Source organism: Aegilops tauschii, chromosome 7 (assembly GCF_002575655.3).
Source record: "Aegilops tauschii subsp. strangulata cultivar AL8/78 chromosome 7, Aet v6.0, whole genome shotgun sequence".
Lineage (NCBI taxonomy): Eukaryota > Viridiplantae > Streptophyta > Magnoliopsida > Poales > Poaceae > Aegilops > Aegilops tauschii.
In genome coordinates, this window is record NC_053041.3 from 318936073 (window position 1) to 318957785 (window position 21713).

The window sequence follows — 21713 nt, forward strand, 5'->3', positions numbered from 1 at the left end:
ATCATGGTGGGAGAATTATACAGCCACGCACCCTATTGACACTGTCACATGGGACCAGTTTCAGCAAGCTTTCCGTACAGCTCATGTTTCAGCAGGAGCTATGGCTATGAAGAAGCGTGAGTTTCGCAACCTACACCAAGGAGGACGCACCGTAGGCCAGTATGTGGAGGAATTCAGTAAGTTAGCACGTTATGCACCAGATGACGTTGCTACGGATGCTGCCAAGCAGGAGAAGTTTCTGGAAGGATTGAATGATGAGCTGAGTATGTAGTTGATGGTAGCAACTTTCAACAACTACCAGGAGCTGGTAGATAGAGCTCTCATGATTGAAGGGAAGCAACAGCAGATTGAAAACCGCAAGAGGAAGTATGGACAAGGGAAGTACAATTCTGGAGCCCAGCAAAAGCCACGATTTACCCCGAAGCCGGGAGGACAGTTTCAGCATACCCATGGAGGAGGTAGTTCGCACAACCATAATGGCTCCAAGAATGGTAATGGGAATGGAGGAGGAAATGGACAGAACCGCACCAACCCATCTACCCCAACCAAGAGAGATCTAAGTCACATTACCTGTTTCAAGTGCCAGAAGACGGGACATTACGCTACCGATTGTCCCGAAGCCCAAAATGGAAATGGCAATGGAAGCTCTGGGAAGAAGCCGAACCCGTTCAACAAAGGACATGTGAACCACGTGAGCGTGGAGGAGATTGAAGCTCAGCCTGATGCAGTAATAGGTAAGTTTTTGGTTAAGTCATTTACTGCAACTGTTCTTTTCGATATTGGTGCATCGCATTCATACATATCAAGGGGATTCGTAAACAAGTTTAAGATGTCCACCCAAGTTCTCAAAAGCCCCATGTTAGTAACCTCGCCAGGAGCGGAGTATATGGCCACCCAAGGATGTTTTAAGATACCGTTGGCCATTGGAAGGCATGTTTTCCCCACAGACCTCATTGTTTTGGAATCGCAAGGTTTGGATGTGATTTTGGGAATGGATTGGCTATCGTTGTATGGAGGAAACATTGATTGTGCCAGCAAGACTATTTTGCTTACCACCCCTGAAGGAAAGAGGATCAAGTATGTATCTAGGCACATGCCGAAGAGGACTCAAGTGAATTCCTTATCAGGAGTTGTACAGGAGGAAGTACCAGTGGTGAAGGATTATCCGGATGTATTTCCAGAAGAGTTGCCAGGCATGCCACCAGATAGAGACATTGAGTTCTTGATTGAACTTTTGCCAGGCACAGGGCCAATATCTAAGAGACCGTACAGGATGCCCGCAAAGGATTTGGAGGAAATTAAGAAGCAGATCAAGGAGTTACTGGATAAAGGCTATATACGCCCAAGCTCGTCACCTTGGGGATCACCAGTACTTCTAGTAGAGAAGAAAGATGGATCACTAAGGATGGTTGTTGATTACCGAGGATTGAATGAAGTGACCATCAAAAACAAGTACCCACTGCCGATGATCAATGATTTGTTTGACCGCCTGCAAGGAGCTAAAGTATTTTCCAAGATCGATCTACGATCAGGATACCATCAGTTAAAGATTCGAGAGCAGGATATACCCAAGACGGCATTTACCACCAGATATGGATTGTATGAGTATACCGTTATGTCATTTGGACTGACTAACGCACCGGCCTATTTCATGAACCTGATGAACAAAGTGTTTATGGAGTTTTTGGATAAGTTTGTCGTGGTGTTCATTGATGATATTTTAATATTTTCCAAGGATGAAGAAGAGCATGAGGAGCATTTACGATTGGTGCTTGAGAAGCTCAGAGAACATCAATTATATGCCAAGTTCAGCAAATGTGAGTTTTGGTTGAAGGAAGTTGGATTCCTTGGACATGTTATTTCTGGAGAAGGAATAGCAGTAGACCCTGCCAAGGTTGTCACAGTGACCAGTTGGGAATCACCCACTACAGTTGGAGAAATCCGGAGTTTTCTTGGACTTGTAGGATACTACCGGAGATTTATCGAGAATTTCTCAAGGATTGCTAAGCCCATGACTGAGCTATTGAAGAAGGACACCAAATTCAATTGGACTGAGGAATGTGAAGCTAGTTTTCAGGAGTTGAAGAAACGATTGGTTACATCACCAGTGTTGATTCTGCCAGATCAACGCAAGGATTATGAAGTTTATTGCGACGCTTCTCGTCGAGGACTTGGAGCAGTGCTTATGCAGGAAGGAAGAGTTGTTTCGTATGCTTCACGACAACTTAAACCCCATGAGAAGAATTATGCTACGCACGATTTGGAATTAGCAGCCGTGGTGCATGCATTGAAGATATGGAGACATTTTCTCATCGGAAACCATTGTGAGGTGTACACGGATCACAAGAGTTTGAAGTACATTTTCACGCAGAAGGAGTTAAACCTCAGACAGAGGAGATGGTTGGAGCTCATCAAAGACTATGATATGAGATTGCATTATCACCCCGGAAAGGCTAACGTAGTAGCAGACGCGTTGAGCCGCAAGAGTCATGTCAACACCCTCATGACAGGAGAGTTACCTCAGGAGTTAGCCGAGGACATACGTGAGTTATGTTTGGAGATAGTCCCAAGAGGCTATTTAGCGTCATTGGATATTCATTCTACCTTGATGGACAAGATCAGAGAAGCTCAGAAGACAGACAAGGAGATTGAAGAGATAAAAGCGAAGATGAGCAAAGGAAAAGCCAAGGGATTTCGTGAGGATGAGCACGATACCTTATGGTTCGAGGACCGCGTATATGTGCCAAATGATCCGGAGATCAGGAAGTTGATTTTGCAAGAAGCCCATGATTCACCGTACTCGATTCACCCAGGGAATACCAAGATGTATTTGGATTTGAAGAATACTTTCTGGTGGACCGGAATGAAGAAGGACATTGCGGAGTTTGTAGCAGTTTGTGATGTATGTCAGAGAGTGAAGGCAGAGCATCAGAAGCCAGCAGGATTGCTACAGCCATTGCCGATACCCGAATGGAAGTGGGATAAAATAGGCATGGATTTTATCACCGGATTACCCAGGACTCGTTCAGGCTATGACTCGATATGGGTTGTAGTTGACTGTTTGACGAAAGTGGCTCATTTCATTCCAGTGAAGACCACTTACACCAGCGCTAAGTTGGCGAAGATATACATGACCAGGATAGTATGTTTGCATGGAGTTCCGAGGACCATTGTATCAGACAGAGGAACCCAATTTACATCAAAGTTTTGGAAGCAGTTACATGAAACATTGGGAACCAGGCTGGAATTTAGTACAGCATTTCACCCACAGACAGATGGACAGACCGAGAGAGTCAACCAGATTTTGGAGGACATGTTGAGAGCTTGTGCGCTAGATTATGGATCAAGTTGGGACGACAATTTGCCATATGCGGAGTTTTCGTATAACAACAGTTATCAAACCAGTTTGAAGATGGCCCCTTTCGAAGCTTTGTACGGAAGGAGGTGTAGAACGCCGTTGTTATGGGACGAAGTTGGAGACCGTCAGTTGTTTGGACCAGATTTGATTAAGGAGTCTGAACAGAAAGTGAAGTTGATTCGCGATAGGCTCAAGGTAGCCCAGTCCAGGCAGAAGAGTTATGCTGATTCTAAACGCAAGGAGATAGTTCACGAAATCGGAGACAGAGTGTATCTTCGAGTATCACCACTTCGAGGAGTGAAGCGCTTTGGAGTTAAGGGAAAGTTAGCACCCCGTTTTATTGGACCATACAGAGTGTTGGAACGTATGGGAGAAGTTGCTTACAAGCTGGAATTGCCCGAAGGATTGTCTGAAGTACATGATGTATTTCACGTTTCGCAGTTGAAGAAGTGCCACGCAGAGATGGCTGAGATACCACTGAGAGATACTGTGCCACTAGAAGCGATTCAGTTGGAAAGTGATTTGACCTATGAGGAGAAGCCAGTTAAGATTCTCGAGTATGCCAGCCGAGTTACCCGCAGCAAGGTTATCAAGTTTTGCAAAGTTCAGTGGAGTCACCACACCGAAGATGAGGCCACCTGGGAGCGAGAGGAAGATCTACGGAAAAACCACTCCCACCTATTTTCTAGCCAACCCGAATCTCGAGGGCGAGATTCATCTTAAGGGGGGTAGGTTTGTAACATCCCAAATTTTCAATTTGGAATGTTATACATAGATCATCATTTGCATATCATGTTTTGTGCATTTTGACAAATCCTCGATAAATCCTAAGCAACTCCAGGACCCTCGGAGAGAGTTGGGGATTTTCTTGAATTTTCTAATTTGATTTTCCAACGAGGATTTTGGTTTTTGATTATTTTTCTCTCCGGAAGAATATTTCATTTTAAAATAAACGAGAGGAGAAAATATGACTTCTCCAAAAACATTGAAATACTGGAGGAAAAATGTTAAAAACATTATTTGGAATTTATTGGATTTTATTTGCAATTTTTATTGCATTTAAAAATATGCATGTTTTCAAAATATTTATTTTTGATTTTAAAAATGTTCACCCTATTCCAGATTTTCTAACAAAACGGGGAAAATTTATCTCGTATTTTTCAGATTTTTATTTATTTTTCTACGCAATATTTTCCGCGGAACATATTTAAAAAAAAATATATATATATATATACGCGCTTGCCCGACTGGGCCGAGGCCCAGCCGAAGCCAGGCCCGCCCGCCCGTGCTCTCCTTCTTCCCCACGCCGCCGGAGTCCGCCGGGAGCACGAAGCCGCCGCCGCCTCGGGCTTTGCCCCTTCCCCAAGCCCTCTAGCCCCCCTCCTACCTATATATATAGCCCCCCCCTCCGTTTTCGCCGCCACCATCGCCGGAGCCGCCGCCGCCGCCCCGCATCTAGCCGCCCGCCGCCGCCCGCCGTTCTTCTCGCCCCTCGCCGCCGGGAGCGCCGGAGCCCCGCACCCTCGCCTGCCGGAGCCGCCGCCCGAGCCCCGCTGCCCCGCCGCCGACCCCGCCCACCGGAGCCCCTCGCCGGAGCGAGCCCCGTCGAGGTACTGCCGTTCGTGTTGACCGGTTTTTCTGAAAAATAAACCTTTTGTTTTAAAAAAAAACTCTAGATCGGTTTTTTTCCGGTTTTATTACTTTGCGAGCGTTCACCGAACCGTTCGTTTTAACGAACGGGTTCGTCGGTTTTTCTCTGTTAACGAACGTCCGTTATTTAACCGTTCGTCCGTTTTTCTTTTTCGACGGATTTCTCGTTATTTTCTCAGGTTCGATTTCTGATCGAAACTTCGAATCTGTTTAACTTTTTGCTCGTTTATCGGAATCAGGTGATTCAAGCGCCTAGAGTTTCATCTCGAAATTCTCTTTCCGTTTAACCTACTCAAACAAGTTTTTGCTACAGTAAAATTTGACCTAGATCCAGATTAGCAAACGAAGTTTCTTTCTTCCGCCGTTTGACTTTCGTTGCTTCTTTCGAGTTGATTCTTTTTGCAAACCGGAGTTCTTAAGTTTAACTTTCTGGTTGGATCTTTCATTCGAGTTTTACGTGTGCATTAGCTGAGTACTGATTGTATGCTTGTTTGTTTGCGATAGAATACCCGGAGTGTGCCGCTTGTTACTTCGACTCGCTAGGTTTTGCGGATCATCAGCAAGGCAAGTAACACTTTGATCATACCCCGTTCATACCCAGTTTTATTGCATTAGATCTATTTTCCCAAACACATTGCATGATTAGGATCTAATTAAACTGTGGGTATTGGGATGTAGTTGAGGTAGTACCTATTACCTGTTTACTATCAAACCCTTGGGAGTTACTTCTACGTTGCTTTTATTATTGCCATGCTATGCGTAGACGTGGTTTGGGTTTGAGAGATATTCATGACAGATGTGAGTGTTTAATAATGGTTCAACTTAAGGTGGCAACTAAAACTCACATCTGGGTGGATTGAGGCACCTGGAGAACCCAGTGTTGTCTGTATGTATAAGGTCCGCCACCCAGGCTCAAAGGGATCATAAGATTATTCATGCTAGAAACTTCCATGTGCAGCCGCAAGCTATTATGGGCTCTAGCATAGCTGAGTAGGTTACAGGATCTCTTGAAGAGGTGGACTAGCAGATGTAGGGGAAAGTAGGTGTACCGGTCCATCCAGAGTAGAGAGTGACTGTTTCTGAAAGACTGTGTCTCGGTCATCCGTTTCTCAAACATCATGCAGTGCGAGAATCAAGCGGAGGCGATCGAGTCTTGTGGGAAAAGTGCACAAACCTCTGCAGAGTGTACAAACTGATCATGATTAGCCGTGTCCCCGGTTATGGACAACTTGAGTATCTAGTACCTGGATTATCATTTGAATCTCATCACCGTGATACTTATAATTAATTTTGTTGGGTTAATGATGTTACTTAATTGGGATTGAGTTGGAGGTACCTTCTCAATGTTTCAACCACCAAGATAGTTAAATAAAATTTATTCCTTTTGAAGTAGGATAAAATTGGCTTTTCGCAAAAACTGTAACCATAGAGCTTTCCACCAGCCACATATGCATATAGTATAGCATTATAATTGTTCATGGTTCTCTATGTGTTGCTTTGCCAGCATATTCTATGTGCTGACCCGTTTTCGGGCTGCAACGTTTCATGTTGCAGACTTTTCAGACGACGAGTAAGGTGCCTTAGGTCCTGGTCTTATACTCAGTGATGCCGCTGGAGTTGATGGACTCACTTATCTTCCAAGTCTTCCGCTGTTATCGTTTTTAGATGGCCTTAAGCCATGTTTTCATACTTAATCTCTTTGGAGATGTTCGATGTAATAAGTGTGTGATTGCCACCCTGTTATAAATCCTCCATTTGTACTGTGCGTGTCAGCATTACTGATCCAGGGATGACACTGGTGCACAGCAGCACAGGCCATTTGAGGTCTGGTCGCTACACATAAAATGCCTAGAAAACCCAGTTAATGTAAGAAAATGTCCAAAGGAACCCCAAAACAATTCCATAATTTAACACAACACTCCTGTTTTTTTATGTTGACACTAGAAAATTTTTGAAAGCAATAAGAGGCAACGGATATCGTTTCGTACCCAACGGAGCGATGTTCGCTACCGAAACCATCAGGCTTGTTGTAAGAAGCTCTAGTTTGTCAGAAGCTTATGCCCAAACCTGTGCCAAATGGGACACATTTTTCCCATGGCATGTTGATGCCTCTCCATTATAGCATGCCAAGTTTCATTAATTTCAGACGAGTTCTGGATTTACTAGAATTCAGAAACCAGGTATCTCAATGTTTGCGGCCGGGTGACAGTTGCAAGGTGTTTGAAATTCATTCCCGTTTCTTGCATGGGACATAAGCATGCACCCAAGGACACAGATTTGATTTTTCAACCAATTTATATGCACTAGAGCATGTGCATGTGGTTATAACGTGAATTATGCACATAAAATGCCTAGAAAACCTAGCTAACATAAAAAATGTCCAGAGAAACCCCGAAAAATTCCATAATTTAACACAACACTCCTGTTGTTCTATGTTGACACTAGAAATTTTTTGAAAGCAATAAGAAGCAATAAGTTTCATGAATTTCAAATGAGTTTTGGATTTACTAGAATTTAAAACCAGGTATCTCAAAGTTAGCGGCCGAGTGACGGTGGCAGGGAGATTGAAATTCATTCCCATTTCTTGCATGGGAGCTAAGCATGCACCCAAGGACATAGTTTGATTTTTCAACAAATTTATATGCACTTGAGCATGTGCATGCAGTTCAAATTTGAATTATGCACATAAAATGCCTAGAAATCCTAGTTAATGTATAAAAATGTCCAAACGAACCCCGAAAAATTCCATAATTTAATAGAATACTCATGTTGTTCTATGTTGACACTATAAAATTTTTGAAAGCAATAAGAGGCAACGGATAACCTTTCGTCCCCAAAGGTCGCACGTTCCCTACCGAAACCATCAGGCTTGTTGTGAGAAGCTCTGGTTTGTGAGAAGCTTATGCCCAAACCTGCCCCAAGTGGGACAAAAATTTACCACGGCATGTTGATGCCACTCCATGATAGCATGCCAAGTTTCATGAGTTTTAAACAAGTTTTGGATTTACTAGACTTTAAAAACCAGGTATCTCAATGTTCACGGCCTAGTGACGGTGCCCTGGTGTTTGAAATCGATTCCCGTTTCTTGCATGGGACATAAGCATGCACCCAAGGACACAGATTTGATTTTTCAATCAATTTATAGGCACTCGAGCATGTGCATGTAGTTCAAATATGAATTATGCACACAAAATGCGTAGAAAACCCAGTTAATGTAAAAAAATGTCTAAAGGAACCCCGAAAAATTCCATAATTTAACACAACACTCCTGTTGTTCTATGTTGACACTAGAAAAAATTTGAAAGCAATAAGAGGCAACGGATCTCGTTTCGTCCCCAAAGGTGGCACGTTCCCTACCGACATCATCAGGCTTGTTGAGAGAAGCTCTGGTTTGTGAGAAGCTTATGCCCAAACCTTTCCCAAATGGGACAAAAAAATTACCACATCATGTTGGTGCCGCTCCATGATAGGATGCCATGTTTCATGAATTTCAGATGAGTTTTGGATTTACTAGACTTTAAAAACTAGGTATCTCAATGTTTGCGGCTGAGTGACGGTGCCCTGGTGTTTGAAATACATTCTCATTTCTTGCATGGGACCTAAGCATGCACCCAAGGACACAGATTTGAGTTTTCAACCAATTTATATGCACTTGAGCATGTGCATGTAGTTCAAATTTGAATTGTGCACATAAATTGCCTAGAAAACCCAGTTAATGTATAAAAATGCCCAAATGAACCCCGAAAAATTCCAAAATTAAACACAACACTCCTGTTGTTCTATGTTGACACTAGAAAAGTTTTGAAAGCAATAAGAGGCAACAGATATCCCTTTGTCCCCAAAGGTGGCACGTTCCCTTCCGAAACCATCGGGCTTGTTGTGAGAATCTCTGGTTTGTGGGAAGCTTATGCCCAAACCTGTGCCAAATGGGACACATTTTTTCCATGGCATGTTGATGCCTCTCCATTATAGCATGCCAAGTTTCATTAATTTCAGACGAGTTCTGGATTTACTAGAATTTAGAAACCAGGTATCTCAATGTTTGCGGCCGGGTGACAGTTGCAAGGTGTTTGAAATTCATTCCCGTTTCTTGCATGGGACCTAAGCATGCACCCAAGGACACATATTTGATTTTTCAACCAATTTATATGCACTAGAGCATGTGCATGTGGTTATAACGTGAATTATGCACATAAAATGCCTAGAAAACCTAGTTAACATAAAAAATGTCCATAGAAACCCCGAAAAATTCCATATTTTAACACAACACTCCTGTTGTTCTATGTTGACACTAGAAATTTTTTGAAAGCAATAAGAAGCAATAAGTTTCATGAATTTCAAACGAGTTTTGGATTTACTAGAATTTAAAACCAGGTATCTCAAAGTTAGCGGCCGAGTGACGGTGGCAGGGAGATTGAAATTCATTCCCATTTCTTGCATGGGAGCTAAGCATGCACCCAAGGACATAGTTTGATTTTTCAACAAATTTATATGCACTTGAGCATGTGCATGCAGTTCAAATTTGAATTATGCACATAAAATGCCTAGAAATCCTAGTTAATGTATAAAAATGTCCAAACGAACCCCGAAAAATTCCATAATTTAATAGAATACTCATGTTGTTCTATGTTGACACTATAAAATTTTTGAAAGCAATAAGAGGCAACGGATAACCTTTCGTCCCCAAAGGTCGCACGTTCCCTACCGAAACCATCAGGCTTGTTGTGAGAAGCTCTGGTTTGTGAGAAGCTTATGCCCAAACCTGCCCCAAGTGGGACAAAAATTTACCACGGCATGTTGATGCCACTCCATGATAGCATGCCAAGTTTCATGAGTTTTAAACAAGTTTTGGATTTACTAGACTTTAAAAACCAGGTATCTCAATGTTCACGGCCGAGTGACGGTGCCCTGGTGTTTGAAATCGATTCCCGTTTCTTGCATGGGACATAAGCATGCACCCAAGGACACAGATTTGATTTTTCAATCAATTTATAGGCACTCGAGCATGTGCATGTAGTTCAAATATGAATTATGCACATAAAATACGTAGAAAACCCAGTTAATGTAAAAAAATGTCTAAAGGAACCCCGAAAAATTCCATAATTTAACACAACACTCCTGTTGTTCTATGTTGACACTAGAAAAAATTTGAAAGCAATAAGAGGCAACGGATCTCGTTTCGTCCCCAAAGGTGGCACGTTCCCTACCGACATCATCAGGCTTGTTGAGAGAAGCTCTGGTTTGTGAGAAGCTTATGCCCAAACCTTACCCAAATGGGACAAAAAAATTACCACATCATGTTGGTGCCGCTCCATGATAGGATGCCATGTTTCATGAATTTCAGATGAGTTTTGGATTTACTAGACTTTAAAAACTAGGTATCTCAATGTTTGCGGCTGAGTGACGGTGCCCTGGTGTTTGAAATACATTCTCATTTCTTGCATGGGACCTAAGCATGCACCCAAGGACACATATTTGATTTTTCAACCAATTTATATGCACTGGAGCATGTGCATGTAGTTCAAATTTGAATTATGCACATAAAATGCCTAGAAGACCCAGTTAATGTATAAAAATGTCCAAACGAACCCCGAAAAATTCCAAAATTTAACACAACACTCCTGTTGTTCTATGTTGACACTAGAAAAGTTTTGAAAGCAATAAGAGGCAACAGATATCGTTTTGTCTCCAAAGGTGGCACGTTCCCTACCGAAACCATCGGGCTTGTCGTGGGAAGCTCTGGTTTGTGAGAAGCTTCTACCCAAACCTACCCCAAATGGGACAAATTTTTAACACGGCATGTTGATGCCCCTCCATGATAGCATGTCAAGTTTCATTAATTTCAGATGAATTTTGGATTTACTAGAATGTAAAAACTAGGTATCTGAATGTTTGCGGCTGGTTGATGGTGGCAGGGTGTTTAAATTCATCCCCGTTTCTTGCATGGGACCTAACCATGCACCCAAGGACACAGATTTGGTTTTTCAACCAATTTATATGCAGTGGAGCATGTGCATGTAGTTCAAATTGGAATTATGCACGAAAAATGCCTAGAAAACCCAGTTAATGTAAGAAAATGTCCAAAGGAACCCCGAAAAATTCCATAAATTAACACAACACTCCTATTGTTCTATGTTGACACTAGAAATTTTTTGAAAGCAATAAGAAGCAATAAGTTAATGTCCAAACGAACCCCGAAAAATTCCATAATTTAATAGAATACTCATGTTGTTCTATGTTGACACTATAAAATTTTTGAACGCAATAAGAGGCAACATATATCATTTCGTACCCAACGGAGGGACGTTCTCTACCGAAACCATCACGCTTGTTGTGAGAAGCTCTGGCTTGTGAGAGGCTTATGCCCAAACCTGCCCCAAATGGGACATTTTTTTTACCACGGCATGTTGATTCCGCTCCATGATAGCATGCCAAGTTTCATGAATTTCAGACGAGTTTTGGATTTACTAGAATTTAAAAACCAGGTATCTCAATGTTTGCGGCCGAGTGATAGTGGCAGGGTGTTTGAAATTCATTCCCATTTCTTGCATGGGACCTAAGCATGCACCCAAGGACACATATTTGGTTTTTCAACCAATTTAAATGCACTGGAGCATGTGCATGTAGTTCAAATTTGAATTATGCACATAAAATGCCTAGAGAACCCAGTTAATGTATAAAAATGTCAAAACGAACCCCGAAAATTTTGATAATTTAATAGAATACTCCTGTTGTTCTATGTTGACACTCGAAAACTTTTGAAAGCAATAAGAGGCAACGGATATCATTTCGTCCCAAAAGGTGGCACGTTTCCTACCGAAACCATCAAACTTGTTGTGAGAAGCTTATACCCAAACCTGACCCAAATGGGACCAAAATTCTACCATGGCATGTTGATGCCGCTCCATGATAGCATGCCAAGTTTCATGAATTTCAGACGAGTTTTGGATTTACTAGAATTTCAAAAGCAGGTACCTCAATGTTTGTCGGAGAGCCACGGTGCCGTGGTGTCCAAAATTCATCCCCATTTCTTAAATGGGACATTAGCATAAACCCATGGACACATATATGATTTTACAACCCATGCTGGTGCACCGGAGCATGTGCATGTAGTTTAATTTTGAATTGTGCACCTGAAATGGCTAGAAAACCAATTTAATGTATAAAGTGTCGAAATGAACCCTAAATAATTCCAATTTTTTTACGACACACATACAGTTGCATGTTCACTTTAGATAAAAGTTCTAGCAATTCAAACACCGTCCATTACTGTGGTGACCCCATCATCTAATTCAAATCAAGATGAAAAATCAAGTAGATCCCACATAGTTTATTATCACCAATCATGTGAGATGCAGTACAAAATATCCTAGAGTACCGTCAGTGTATAGTACGCCTATGGCTTACCCAAGAAGGTGCGTCGGCTATAGTCCACAGCCGGCGTGTCAAGCACACTAGCTCGCTCCCCAAATATCATTTCACTGTTCAATCGTCGTCGGTGAAAGATGGGGACGTGGACCCGCGTCGTGAGGGCAACTTCGGTGGCCCACTCCGCAGAGAGCGTGGTCGCAGCCACCATGAGCGTGCTAACAGGGTGCATGAGCGCGGCCGCAATCTGCGACCGGGCAGCCAGGGCAGCCCAAACGGCCATCGTTGCTTCAAAGGTGGCGGCAGCAACATCTGCCTCGGGGATAGCAACTGGCGAGAGCGGCACAACATTTGTCCATTCTGCAGCGGCGGCCTTAGCCCTAATGGAGGCTGCCCACGACCATGTCGAGGCCGCCCATGCCCAGCTCGTGGCGGTCACCACACAAATCAAATGAAGCTTCTCCGACAACGGCCGGCAACCCACGGACGAAGAGTTGGCAATCGCCGAGAGCGTTCGAGCAGCCGTCCGTTCCTCCGCCGCATACCTTGCCACGACGGAGCCCGTCCAAGCCCAGATCGCAGCCGCCCACGCCCAGCTCGTGGCGGCCTTTTCCAAAGAGATGGCGGACGCAGATGGCGAGATGCTTGCCGAGTATGGTGCGATGGATGCCATGGAGCCACTTCCCCAGGAGACCGTTGGGCACGAGCTGGATATGGAGGCGGCGGCGGAAATCGACGAGCACCAGCCGTGGTAGTACTCTTTGTTTTGTTTAATGAAGAGTGACGGTCTTTAATTTGTTAGAGTAATGTTTAGGTCAGCTAGCTCTGTTTAATTGCTGAACTTGCTCGATTAAGAAGTGTGGGTGTGTTGTAGTCTCCTTTGTGTACCCAAATTATGCAATGACGTGGATGACCACTGTAACCAAGGAAATTCGAACCAAAATCTTTTACATTCAAACTCATCACACACGGGTTAAGCTATCTGAATCGTTTGTGATGTTCACATATCGTGTCTAATGAAACTTTGCGCGCCAGTTTTTTCGCTCAACCGATTCCAAATTTCCGGCTTCTTCGGAAATATCTACCTCCTCGCCCCACCCCCTTACCGAAAGCCACATTTCCCCTATTTCCGCCTTCCTTTCCAAGTTGAAACCTTCACTCCTGGCTTACAGCGCCGCCTCCTCACCGGCGACCCTCCTTCACACTGCTCGACCTCGTCTATCCAGGCAGGTAATCCACACCCGACCCCCATCCTCCTCCTCCCTCCACATCCCACATGCCCAGACTGTAGACGCGACACCTTCCACCCAAATCACCGACCCCTCCACCAAATAAGCGCCGCCCTAAGCCATGGTCCACGCAGTATAGCCAGGATCTCAAGGAGCATTTGGCAGTGGAGAAGCAAATCTCGGCCGCACGCACGGATGAGGTCGTGACGGCTGCCATTCGTGCCGACCCCCAGATCTTGGAGGAGCACCTTGCCATTTGCTAGCTACGCCGGTTAAGCATGCTCGGTTTAGTCGTTGCGTGTGCTGCTCCTGCCTTTCCTTAACAAATTCTAGTGCATTATGCTATCTAATTTTACCATGCAATTTGTTGCTCTAGTGTATATGTTCTATATGTTGTGCAGTGTGGTGCTCACTTATTAACTATTTAGTTAATTAGTTGTCATTTTCAGTTAACTGTTTGGTTCAATTCTGTAAATGTGATGTTCAATTCTTTCGGCTGCAATTTTGTATTGTCTTCCATGTGAGAAATAAATCGAATTCATCTTTACAGAATACATGAGAAACGAATACAATTGCTATATTTCCAAGTTGTCAAGCATACTTGGTTTGGTTATACATTGTGCAACGTGGTGCTCAGTTAACGTTTGGTTCATTTGTTGTGGTGTTTAGTTAACAGTTTGGTTCAATTCTGCAATGCGATGTTCAATAGTTGTGGGTGCATTCTGTTATTGTATACCATGTGAGAAGTAGATCGAATTTGGCGGTACTAAATACATGAGAAACAAATACAATTGCTATATTTCCAAGTTGTTAAGCATGCTTGGTTTGGTTAACTGTCTGATGTTCTATTAGGAGTATGTTATATTGTGCAATGTGTGCTCACTTAACATTTGGTTCATTTGTTGTGGTGTTTAGTTAACTGTTTGGTTAAATTCTGCAATGCGATGTTCAATTGTTGTGGGTGCATTCTGTTATTGTATACCATGTGAGGAATACATTGAATTTGGTTGTACGGAATACATGAGAAACAAATGCAATTGTTATATTTCCAAGTTGTTAAGCATGCTTGGTTCGGCTAACTGTCTGATCTTCTATTAGGAGTATGTTATATTGTGCAATGTGGTGCTCAGTTAATGTTTGGTTCATTTGTTGTGGTGTTTAGTTAACTACTTGGTTCAATTCTGCAATGTGATGTCCAATTGTCATTGGTAGAATTTCATATTGTTTTGCATGTGAGGAATAAATCGAATTTGGCTGCACTTAATACCTGAGAAACATATACAAGTGCTATATTTCCTAGTTCTTAATCATGCTTTGTTTGGATAAATGGGTTTTCCATGTGGCTTGAATTAATCTGATGAATCTGCAATGTGCTTATTTTTCATCAACATATTTTACTTATAGCATGTGAACCCTTACTTAACCTGATGACTAACTACCTTATATGTGTTGCAGGGAAACAATGGGAAGCACTAAGGTTTACAATCAAGGTTAGCACGTGCATGGTCCGTTGTCTAATAGCACATTATTGTGCAATTGCAGGAACCGTTCAAATATTTAGGTTTTTAACAATTTGGTCTTCCACATGTAGTTCCTGCTGTGAGAGGTTTTGACCCACTGTTCGACCCTTTTTGCATATGGGGAAATGAGTTGTCCATGAATATCAATCAAGTCAAGAAACTCAGAAATCTTGTTAGGATAAAGAAATTAGCGACAAAAAACAACAAGATCTTTGTTTGCGCAATGAAGAAGACATCATTTAACTACAACATGGTATTAACTATTATAAATTGCCTTTTTTAGCACATCCTTATTTTCAGGCCTTTCCAAAGCAGTTCACTGATGATTACCTCTCAAAGCACCTATATGGTCAGGAGGCGAGGAAGGTATTCATACAACACTCACGGTTCAATATTGAAGTGTTCCTGAAGAGGATGAAGGATGGACGGTCAATCATCCACAGGCACTGGCCTAAAGTTGCAATGACCTTCAACATGAATGAAGGCTCAATATTTGCCTTCCACTTCAGCAGTTTTCCAGATGAGATGCATCTTTTTATGTACCATCTATGATGCTAATTTCGAAAGGTTATAGATGTTGCATGTGGAACTTGGTGTTGGTGCAGTTGTGTAATGGGCTAGCTGAGTGCTGAAGCTATATCATGTTGTACTCTGATGTATTTCAATTATGAAATCGTGCTTCCTTAATATGGAAATGAAATATATTATGTGCTTAATATGAATGTAAATTAGATTAATAAATGGATTACTAATAATAGGGCAATTTTCCTGCTAATGGCCAATTAGCCTGCTAATTGGGTTTTTCTATTGCAAACGGTTATTCAGAAAACACCGTGGGCGATGACCTCAGGCAACGCACACAGTTTCTAGGATAAACCGTGTTGGATCAATGAACAATCACACACGGCATTCTCTTCAAAACTGTTTGCGTTAGGCCACCTTGCACAAACGTTTACCACATATAAACTGTGTGTGATTGACAACCTTTGCCACACAGTTTCTTCTATGCACCATTTGTGATGCATTCAATAACACAAATGATAAGATTGTTAGTGTCGTGTGCAAGGGCAACGTTATCACAAACAATTTAACGGGGAAAATTGTGTGCGATGTACCTACGAACGGAAACGTTTTCCTTGGAGGGACTGTGTGGGACGTATATACGGACGGAAACATTTAGGGGGACTGACTATGTGGGATGTACTTACGACCGGAAACAATTTCGCCTATATAATTTTATTTTTTGAGCACTACTGTACGTATAAGCGTATTTGATCGCTCGCCGATCGCACATGACCTCATTTTGCCGAGCGTGTGTGCCAGGAGGGCATATCCCCGACGGTTTCTGGGTCGTGTGGGAAGGACCCCCCTATCGCCCACATTCACTTGGTGACGGTTCCAAATGCCATCGCGGAAAGGGGTGAAAAACCGTTTGTATAGCACCTTGTTGTACTAGTGTGTTGTGATGTGATATGGTCAAGACATGATGAGATATACGTTATTGCATGAGATGATCATGTTTTGTAAGTTATCGGCAACCGGCAGGACCCTTATGGTTGTCTCTTTATTGTATGAAATGCAAACGCCATGTAATTGCTTTAGTTTATCACTATGCGTTAGCGATAGTTGTAGAAGGAATAGTTGGCGAGATGACCATGACGCAACGATGGAGATCAAGGTGTTGAGCCGACAATGCTTTGGAGATGGAGATCAAAGCACAAGATGATGATGGCCATATCATGTCACATATTTGATTACATGTGATGTTTATTGTTTATGCATCTTATTTTGCTTAGTACGGCGGTAGCATTGTAAGATGATCCCTTCACTAAATTTCAAGGTAAAAGTGTTCTCCCTAAGTATGCACCATTGCTACAGTTTGTCGTGTTGAGACACCACGTGATGATCGGGTGTGATAGACTCTACGTTCACATACAACTGGTGCAAGACAGTTTTGCACATGCGGAATACTTAGGTTAAACTTGACGAGCCTAGCATGTACAGACATGGCCTCGGAACACTGGAGACCCAAAGGTCGAACGTGAATCATATAGTAGATATGTTCAACATAGAGATGTTCACCATTGATGACTACCCCATCTCACGTGATGATCGGACATGGGTTGGTTGATTTGGATCACGTATCACTTAGATGACTTGATGGATGTCTATTTAAGTGGGAGTTAGTAATTTGATTAACTGAACTTAATTTATCATGAACTTAGTCTTAATAGTTTTTGCATACCTATGTTGTAGATCAATAGCTCGCGATATAGCTCCCCTATATTTTTGATATGTTCCTAGAGAAAACTAAGTTGAAAGATGATAGTAGCAATGATGCGGACTTGGTCTATGATCTGAGGATTATCCTCATTGTTGCAAAGAAGAATTATGTCCTTGATGCACCGCTAGGTGACAAACCTGTTGCAGGAGCAGATGCAGACGTTATGAACGTTTTACAAGCTCGTCGATATGATGACTACTCGATAGTTTAGTGCACCATACTTTACGGCTTAGAACCGGGACTTCAAAAATGTTTTGGATGCCACGAAGCATAAGATGTTCCAAGAGCTGAAAATTGGTATTTCAGGTTCATGCCCGTGTCAAGAGGTATGAGACCTCTGACAAGTACTTTTCCTACAAGATGGAGGAGAATAGCTCAGCCAGTGAGCATGTACTCAGAATGTCTGGGTACTACAATCGCTTGAATCAAGTGGGAGTTAATCTTCTAGATAAGATAGTGATTGACAGATGGTGGTGCAACAAACCCTGGGTCTGTTGCCCTGACTGTGCACAAGCACAAGAGCAAGATTGAAGCGCCAGCCCAAGCAAGAGTTCAAAGGATCAAGAGATTCGAAGAACCAACATGCAGCTCAGTAAGACTAAGGCCAAGCCAGAGGAGCAAGTTATCGCCAAGAGAAGGGCCTCCCTTGCCGGGAAGGCGAGCCCGGCAAGGGGCGAGCCCACCCCTAGACGCAGGCGCCTGAGGCGCCCCGGCAGGGCCTGCCAGGGCTCGCGGAGGAAAACCACTCCACCAACCACTCATCCACGACCCACGTCGTCGATCTGTGCGGTGTCAAGCCGCAAGATGATTAAGTGGCAGCCATTCGCCACATGGCAGCCATTTCCTACAGAAGAAACACACATATGACACCCGTCCTACGACGTGTCAAGAGAAGAAGAGCGGAGCTGGCAAGATAGCCCGACAAGCCTTATCGGGCAACCAGCGACGTGACCTAACGGTGCATTTATGCGCCCTGTCAGCCCGCAGAGTTAGGTATGATAGTACTGTTTGCTATCATATCAGTGCATAATGACTACTTGGCCATTGTGGTGACCCCTTGGTCTATAAAAGGAGGCCCATGGCACCCGTAGGAAGGGTTGAAAGTTGATGAACCCACACCCCCGTACGCGCGTAGTCGCTACAGCCCTAAGGCAACCCCTGCCGTGCAAGTGTACTACGTTTTGCCACCACCATTCCACCATCAATCCACCAAAGCAGGAGTAGGGTTTACGCCTCGCGGCAGTCCGGACCTAGGTAAATTGCTTGTGTGCTCTCTGCCGTGCTGTCGTACGCTGGTCTGCTCTTTATGCAACACGACGTCCCCCTGCCGAACCAGCAAGGCGCCTCCTGGTCCCATAGGTGGTCGTGGATATCCCGCGACATCTTTGGCGCGCCAGGTAGGGGGCTCGCTTGCGCGAACCTGAAAGTGTGCGCAATGCGTCATCTTGATCACCATCTCCATCTTCGATGATGCCATCAACCATGGTGCCCAAGAAGAAGAAGTCTGCCTCTAATACCGCGGGGGATGCGGAGGCAAGCGAGGACGTGGACGCTGCTGGGGACGTAGCTGGAGTAGGTGGCGCCATCACCACTTCCCCCGCGGCCGCCATGGAGGTAGGATGTACCAGAGGAGAACAACATCAGCAGTGCCTCGACGGTCATGCTCCGCAAGGTGCGGGCGAGGGGGTCACTCCGTCCGCACCCCCTCCTCCCACCGATGGGCATAGCCGCAGCAACGGCGCTCGGTCCAGGATAAACCATCGCCCTCCTCCCGCCCCCACCATGGGAGCGACAGCGGTGCATGCGCCTCCTCCCGGACGAGCCAACCAGACCGCTGCGCTGGACGGAGCCGCTGACCTTCGAGCACCACCACCGCGCAACCCTGCTGCCCAGGTGGTCGTCCCGCCGCAGCGTGGGCGTGGCACCGCCGCCACCGCTGGCACCGTCAGGAGCCAGGCGACGGTGCGGTCAACGTCATCGACATCTATGCCAACCACAGCCATAGAGGCTATGGCGCGAACTCAGCTGCTATTGAGGTTTCCGCCGGCAGCCGAGTAGATGGATGAATGGCGTGCTACCATCCAGAGCCTGCTCGGTTTCACCGAAGCTGGGGGCTCACTACGAGCTGTCCCACCGCAACCTCCCCAAGGAACAGCAACCGCCCGTACTACTGGCTGAACGGAGGGGCCATCCCCACGGTGCAGTCCCCACCATGGCAGCCGGAGCGGGCGCAGCAGAATCAAGACCCCGACGACGTATCGATGGCTTCTTCTGATCCTCGAGCATGTCCAAGCCAACGTCGAGCCCCGGAGGATAGGAGGCTGGGAGACACGTGCGTCGTCGTAGATCGACGCTGCGACAATCTCCGCCAGACCGATGGGTCCGACGGCTTCAACATCGATGAGCCTGCGCTCGATGTTGGCAGCTGCCTACCTTTCGAGGTCGGCTGCCCTGCCTTTACATGAGAGCTGCGACAAGTCCGTTGGCCGTCCGTTCACACGTTCAAGCCAAAGATACCAGAGAAGCACGACAGGAGGCTGAACCCGGCAGAGTTCCTGAGCATCTACACCATCGCTGTTCAGGCTGGCGGGGGAAGAGATGACAAGGTGTTCCCCAACTACTTCCCTTTGGCCCTCAAGTCCAATGTGAGGTCTTGGCTGATGCACCTGTCGGAGAACTCCATTTGGTCATGGGAACACCTATGCCACAGGTTCATCGGTGCCTTCGCCGGTGGCCACCAAGAGCCCGGCAGGCCCAGCGACCTGCAGCTTCTCCAGCAGAAGGAAGGAGAAACTCTCCGTAAGTATTTACAGATATTCAGTAAAGTTCATAGAAATATTCCAAATATCCATCCGGCAGCCCTTATAGCAGCTTTCCAGACCAATGTGCGCAACCGTCACATTCGTTCCAAGCTGAAAGGGCGGTTGCCCAAGACAGTGAAGGAGCTATACACACTGGTGGATAAGTGTGCTCGGATGGAGGAAGGAAGGAAGTTGCTCGGAGAGGAAGATTGCATCAACGTTGATTCAGAGGATCAGGATGAATCAACCAGTCAGAGAAAGAGCAAGAAGCATAGTGAGAGGCCAAGAGATAAGGCAGTGATGACTGTGGAAGGTTCGGGCACACCCAGTACCGGCAAGAAGACCAAGGCTGAGGCCCCTGGCAAGGAAGCTGCCGCTTGCACTGCCTGTCGGGAAGCCACTAGCGCCGAGAAAGCTGGGAAAGGTGATGGGCCGTACTTCAAGATCCATCGGACCAAGGGCCATGATCTTCAGGAGTGTTACCAGGTTGAGGAGCTTGTCAAGAAGTAGAGGGCAGAATATGATAAGCGTGACAAGGAGAGAGGTTAGAATGCTGCTGGCGGTAAGGGCTGAGGCGGTGAAGCAAATTGCCCCACCAAGCCCTTTCGGAACCAAGGAAAGCCCGCCAGGGGTCAAGAGAAAGAGATATGTGGTGATGTGAGTTATAGAGGGGATGAAGAGGAAACCAGTGAGCATGAGTTTCAGAAGGCCACTGACGCCCTATGGACTACTGAACCTCGTAGCTCAAACAAAGCAAGATCCGCACCAGATTGGTACGATAATCCTGTTGTAGTAGTCATGTTACTAAACCAAGGCGAACCTACGAACTATGAAGAAGCTATGATGAGCCCAGATTCCGACAAATGGCTTGAGGCCATTAAATCTGAGATAGGATCCATATATGAGAACAAAGTGTGGACTTTGGTGGACTTGCCCGATGATCGGCAAGCCATAGAGAATAAATGGATCTTCAAGAAGAAGACATATGCTGATGGTAATGTCACCATCTACGAAGCTCTTGTTGCGAAAGGTTTTCGACAAGTTCAAGGGGTTGACTACAATGAGACTTTCTCACCCGTAGCGATGCTTAAGTCTGTCCAAATCATGTTAGCAATTGCCACATTTTATGATTCTGAAATCTCGCAAATGGACGTCAAAACTGCATTCCTTAATGGATATCTTAAAGAAGAGTTGTATATGATGCAATCAGAAGATTTTTCGATCCTAAAGGTGCTAACAAAGAATGCAGGCTCCAACGATCCATCTATGGACTAGTGCAAGCATCTCAGAGTTGGAATGTACGGTTTGATAAGGTGATCAAAGCATATGGTTTTATACAGTCTTATGGTGAAGCCTGTATTTACAAGAAAGTGAGTGGAAGCTGTGTAGCATTTCTAGTATTATATGTAGATGATATATTGTTGATTGGAAATGATATAGAATTTCTGGAAAGCATAAAAGGATACTTGAATAAGAGTTTTTCAATGAAAGACCTTGGTGAAG